A 6000-nucleotide genomic window follows, 5' to 3' on the forward strand; every position below is an offset into this window, starting at 1 on the left:
TGGAGGTGCAACTTGGTTTTCTTCCAGCTCTCCCTTAATGAGATGAGCAGTTGAGGTGAAACATTAAACTCTTCATTCTTCGTGAGCACATTGTGCTGTAAGAAGTGCAGCTAGAGCTTGAAAATTAATTTACCATCCAGGGCGATACCTCTGAAACTCAGTGAGCTGAACATTCATGCATTCCTCTGTGAACCATGAACCCTCCCAGCACGGTGTTTCTCAGGGGGCCCCAAGCCAGGTGTGACCGCACAGACGTGGGCACGTGGTACCAGCAGAGCTGTGCTGGGCTGCTCTCGTGGGCTGAAAAATGCATGTATTGTTAAGGAAAGCAAGGCTTGCTCAAGCAGCTTAACTCCTCATTCCTCACGTGGTAGGGCCTGTGAGCAACAGTTGCTCTACTCCAGAAAGAAAGATCAAGCAGAATTTCATCGCTTGTTTCTTACATTCAGGTCTGGAAGTTCCCTTTAATCATACCCCAAGGAAGACCACTCTATCACTGACTGTAAATAAGCACACACAGCTCAGATTTAGTACTTCCACTCCCAAAAAGCCCCTCACAGCCCCAGGAACAGGACTTTCCTCTTCCCCTTCACTCTCATCCCACTCCTTGCGATGGGACCCTGGCCCACCACTACGTGCTCCAGACAATTAACATTTCTGCTTTCTCCATCTTCCAAGCACCCAAAGCCCAGTCAAACCACCTCAATTCACAGGGCCCCTGATTTAAGTTCCCTCCAACAGCTCTGTGATGAGTATTCTACAAAATGTGCTTTCTGGACAACAAGAAGGAAAAAAAAAGAAAAAATAAAATACAACAGCACTCCTTCAATTGTCATTACCTTCCTTTCACCTTCATAAGGAGCACTCATGGCCGTGCTCTGGAGAGGCCTTCAGCACCAGACCCTGCACCCTATGGAGAGCTGGAGCAGTGTGCAGGAGGGCTCGGCCCTGGGTAAGCCGGAGTGGCAGCATGAAGTTTGGTTTTGGTTTTTAAAGCAGATGTTCAGAGAGCCAGCAACTCCTTGTGCTTGCTCACTGCCCAGCTTTGCAGCACACCCACTAAGGCATACATGAGCTAGAAGGCATCGCGTGCATTTTCAGTTGGGATTTTGGTGCTTAACCTAATTAATTTTCAAGAGCTCAGTGTAGTAAAGGCACCTCTCTCATCCTAACAATTGGTTTGCTAAGGGTCTGCTAGAACTACCTATGGCAGCATCACACTGACCCACAGAAGCCCTGCATCCTGAACCAAACCCCAAAACAACCCACCCCCAGCTCCATGCTGCCTGCTCACACCAGCTCAGCCCCAACAGGCAGTGAAGAACCTGCTCCATGGGCATGAGCTTTGACCTCAGCTCCTACAGCACTCCTTCAGCAGAAGAGCATCGCTGCATCTTTCTGTCCAATCTCTCTCTTCCTGGACACTACCCATAAGAAACTTACTCTAAGCCATCACCCATGACACTGTACTTAGGGGAAGGGCCACCCCAGAGAGGACTCCAACACACTCAAGCCCCCTCTAGCTGCAAGCATCTTAAATAAGAGCATCTCATTTAACTATAGTTAAGCACATCTGATTAAAGCCAACAAGACCCTGCCTGGGTTAGCTCTGCCCCCCTTCCCATCAGCAAGCAGCACTGATGAACTGGGAGAAATAAAAACACCTCGGAGAAGAGTTGTAGGTCATTACAGCCTGTCCCCAGCAGGGCCGACCTGCATGGGGGCAACCAGGCCCCCAGTGACCATATGCCTCATCTGCAGCACCGGGCTCAGTCTTTGGGTTCCAGCCCAGATGACATCAGGATGTAAGTGACCAGTGCAGGGAGAATGGCACCCCTTGCCCTCACCTCTAGGGCTCCCTTTGTCACTTGGGCAGTGCCATGGGCTGGACAGGAGCACTGCATCCCATGCACTGCTCCAGGAATAGGCACGTGACAGCAAAATGGGTGCAGGCGTTTGGTTCACAGCCAGAAAGAGGAATTCAAAGCAGTGTCAGGATTGTGCTGAGGATAAGTAAGCAATGTTTGGACTGGAGTCAAGGACAGCCATGTGGTTCCATCTCCTGTCTGTGCCTGGATGTGCTGGAGAAATACAGACTGCTGGGCAGTGCAGGAGGCCACCGCTGTGGGATGCACCCTGCCAAGGACTGGGATTTTTAGGGAGCTGAGCAGAGAGAGCGTGGATGCAAGCCTTTGTGAGCCCCGTCTGCTATTTTAGATCCTCTGATCTGGTGTGGATTCCTGTCTTGTTTGTCTCTGATGAAAAGTACACGTGGCCCTGAGAAAGCCTCAGACTTGTTTGTGTTAGACACAGCTTTATCACTGGGACCTTTGCTTTCCCGCAGCCAAGGGCGCCGGGAGCCCCTGCTGCAGCCAGGCCTGGCCAGAGCACTCGGATCCCAGATGGAATACAAAGGCATTTATCAATCCATGGCCATAAGCTCATTTCAGAGGTGTCTGTGGTCCCTGTACAAGCACCTGGAGAGGAAACACCAGTTGCCCTGAATGCTGATGGCACTAGAAGTGCTCACACAAAGATATGAGCTCTGATCATAGCACTGGAACTGGAATATGATCATCCTGAGTGCACGTGGGGAGTTTGGGATGGACGGCCTCAGCAGAAGCATCCCCAGAACCTCTGTGAGCAGCTTCCAAGGCAGCCGGGCCAAGCACAGCTGTTGGGGTGCAGGGAGGAAGGAAAAAGAGCAGCTTGGGAGAGCTGATATGGAGGAAAACCTGAACCTCACCAGGAAATTCAAAAGTGTAGAAGATGGAAAGACAGCAGCCCGTGGTTTCTGCATCTTCCTGTGGGTCAGAGCTTCGGGGCAGACACTTGGCTGCGGGCTATATCCAGCGCACACAAATCACCCCTTCACGTTCCCTCCCTGCCTTCTTCCCCTTTATCTACACAGCTTATCGTTATTTTGTTCTCCAGTGCCTTGCAATGGGACTCTCGTTATCTCCCTGTCCGCTTCTGCCCTCTGTGATGATGCACGGGGGATTTCTGCATGGTGCCCCTCCGCCCTGATAGAGCACTGCTGGGATGGTGCACAGCCCACTCATCCCGTGCTCAAGGACAGCCTGCACGGAGGCATGAGGCTGAAGCAGGGATTTGGGTAAAAATATCAGCTGTTTTGGTGCCTAACCGCCGTCCATTCATTGCTTCCCTTTCACTGCTGATTCCCATTCACACGTAGGTTACAAACGGCCCAACACCACAAAAATCTAGGCCTCCTAAAGCCTGGCTCCTCAGAGACACAGCGGTGCTGCGGGAGCTGCTGCACCTGACCCAGCCACGGCTCAGGCCGGGCTTTGCTTTCATCAGGAAATAAAAACGTTGCAGAAATAGAGATTAAGATGTTCGATTCAAAGTGAAGCTTGAGCCCTGCAGGAAGAGGGCAGCTGACAGTGCTCGGCTGCTTCTCCCAGAGCTGCTGGGTGGGCAGGGGATGTGCATCCCACCGCAGGCCCTGCCCCCCCGTGCCCCTCTGCGGGTCTGTCAGCTCTGGACCACTGTTTCTGATTCAGACCCAAGTGAGCATCGCTTCCCATCCTTCCTATTTTGGATTACTGAAAAGAACGTATTTAGGCAAAAAATCTGTATATATTGCCTACCTATCAACACAGGGCTCCATCCACTGCCGTACACTGAACTGCCATAAGGGTTCATAAATCACTGTTCGTATTTTATTAGGAGAAATCAAAAGAGATATTTATAGCTCTCCCCGGGGCCGCTCCATCCGCCGTTGGGAAGCGCCCATAATCCCATTTGCGGCGTTCGGGAGCCGCAGCGTCACGGTGCCAGCTGGGACCGCAGCCCTGGGGCTTTATCCTCCCGATGTGCTGCGTGGGGGTGGCACACGCGGGGCCGGATTGCAGCAAATCAACCCCCCCCCCCAGCCCCAAACGCAGCCCGATGGCGACCCTGCAGCGTGCTGGGTGCGGGGCACAGCACGACCTCACGTTAAACCCAGCAGGGCGGATGAGTGGGGTCAGCAGCGAAACGCTGGCGCTGGGAGCGACGCAGCGCCCAAGGGCGACGTGTGGGTCCTGCGTAATGCCCCGAAATGCTGCATCCATGGGCTGCCAGCGCTCCGGGGCCGTCAGCTGTGTCACTGCTGTCTAAATATAGAGCAGCCGGGTTGTCTCCGCGCTGCCTGTGCCATGGGATCGCCGGGTGCAGGGATCCGGGGTTGGTTTGCACTCGCTCCGGGAAGGCTATGACTAAGGAATCTGCTGGGAAAGGGATGGCAGAAGATGGAGGCCCTCAGCCGAGCGCAGGAGCTGATAGGAGCCTGGAGCTCGCAGACCTGGAGACCTGACCAAAACATCCCTCCTCCTCCTGCTGCTCTCCCCTCACCAGTACCCAAACGAAGGCTGCAGCAATGCCGGCCGCCAGCGCATCAGGAAAGCGGGGCTGTGCTCCCGCAGCACGCTGCCTGCCCCGGAGCGCTGGAGCAAGCGGAACCCTGCGCAAATTGTCCTTTTATTTTCTGCCAGGGGGTCGCCAAGGGGAAGGCAGCGCTGCGGGGCTCGGTGCTGAAGGTCAGCCCGCCGGCGGGGCCGGGCCCCACGCACCCCCACGCACTCCGCTGCGGGGAACGGGGAGCGGAGCCGCGCTCCCAGCTCGGCTCCAGTTCTGATCTGTAACCCTAAAAACCGTTCCCTCTCCCTTGCGGGGACGGCACCGCGCGCCGACGGCTCTCGCAGCGCCGAACCGGGGTCGGGGCCCACGGGGAGATGCCCACGCGGGACGCGGAATGCTGCCGACCCCCGCGCGGCCCCGCTCCGGGTGGGGGGATTCCCGCAGCCCCCCCCGGCGCCGCTCCCGCCCCCCACGCGCTGCTCACCTGGGCCCCCGACCGGCTCCATCCTCCCCCCGCCCGGTGGGGCCCCGCACGGACGGACGGACGGAGCGGCGGCGGCGATCTGGGAGGGTGCAGGCAGAGGGTGCGGGCGGGCGGCACACGGCTCCCAAAATGCGGCACGGAGCGGGATCCGGAGTCAGCGGCGGGCGGGAGCGAGTGGGAACTTCGTGCGTTTTCCTTTCTTGTTTGGTTTTTGTTTTTGTTTTTTTTTCCCCCCCGATTTTGTTATGCTCTTGGCTCGGCACCGACAGCCGCACGCCAAACCCTGCGGAGCGGCTGCGTCGTTCACCGGTGCGATCCCGATGAGGTTATAGGAGCAGTGCGCAGGGATTGGGGCCGCCAGGGAGGTGGGCAGGTGATGCCGCACGCACAGCCGCTGCCGGCCCCCAGCATGGGCTGCCAGCATACGTGAACGTACGGAAAGGTGGGAATCATCGTGGTTTTGGTGTTCTGGGGTTCAGAGAAACACCTAGCAGCTCTCGGCTTGCAGATCTAGAGGGATGCTTTCTCCCCCCCCACGGACACACGGTTGAGAAAACAGAGTGATAAATTATGAGGTGGTGTCACGTTATGGGGTAGCATCACTTTATGGGACAGTGTCACCTATTGGACCCCTGGAGTCCAGGGGAGGCTGAGCCCCCAGAGCTGCTGGGGTCATTGAAGAGAACCAACAATCAGCTCTGCAGTGATGAGCGGGGGCACCTCCAGCTTTTAATTCCCTCTGCCCAAACCCACGTGACGGATTACCGGGGGCACCGAGCGAGCTGTGTGGGGCTGCGCCTCATGCTCGGCCTTCTCTTGGGGGAAGCTAAACAGGAAAACCAGAACCACCCCATGAGCAGCAAGGACAGGAGAGGAACAGCTGGCTTCACCCACTGCACCCCACAGCTGCCGGGGTTAGCACCGTTCGTTTTGGATTGTAGCATATGAAGACTGGATATTAGGGGCTATCTCTTCTCCCAGGGAACGCTCAGCACTGCACTGCTCCCAGAGGTGGGGGTCACCGTCCCTGGGGGTGTCCCAGAGCCGAGGGGATGTGGCACAGAAGGATGTGGGCAGTGGGGGGCTGGGCTGGGGGAATTCAGAGGGCTTTTCCAGCCTGAAAGGAGGTGGCTGTGAGATAGGACTCAAAC

The 6000-nt window shown here is 56.4% G+C and overlaps 1 protein-coding gene across 1 annotated transcript in view; it reads right to left on the bottom strand.

Annotated features, from left to right (window-relative positions):
• Window positions 1-5049, bottom strand: part of DNAJC6 (DnaJ heat shock protein family (Hsp40) member C6) — a 37557-nt gene extending 32508 nt beyond the window's left edge. Inside the window, exon 1 of the mRNA XM_065737317.1 lies at window positions 4850-5049. The gene's annotated coding sequence lies outside the window, so the exon portion shown is untranslated. The remainder of the gene's footprint in view (window positions 1-4849) is intronic.
• Between the last annotated feature and the right edge of the window lie 951 nt (window positions 5050-6000).

Source organism: Cyrtonyx montezumae, unplaced genomic scaffold, assembly GCF_038088225.1.
Source record: "Cyrtonyx montezumae isolate F1298 unplaced genomic scaffold, pur_monq_1.0 scaffold_1, whole genome shotgun sequence".
In the NCBI taxonomy this organism is placed as follows: Eukaryota; Metazoa; Chordata; class Aves; order Galliformes; family Odontophoridae; genus Cyrtonyx; species Cyrtonyx montezumae.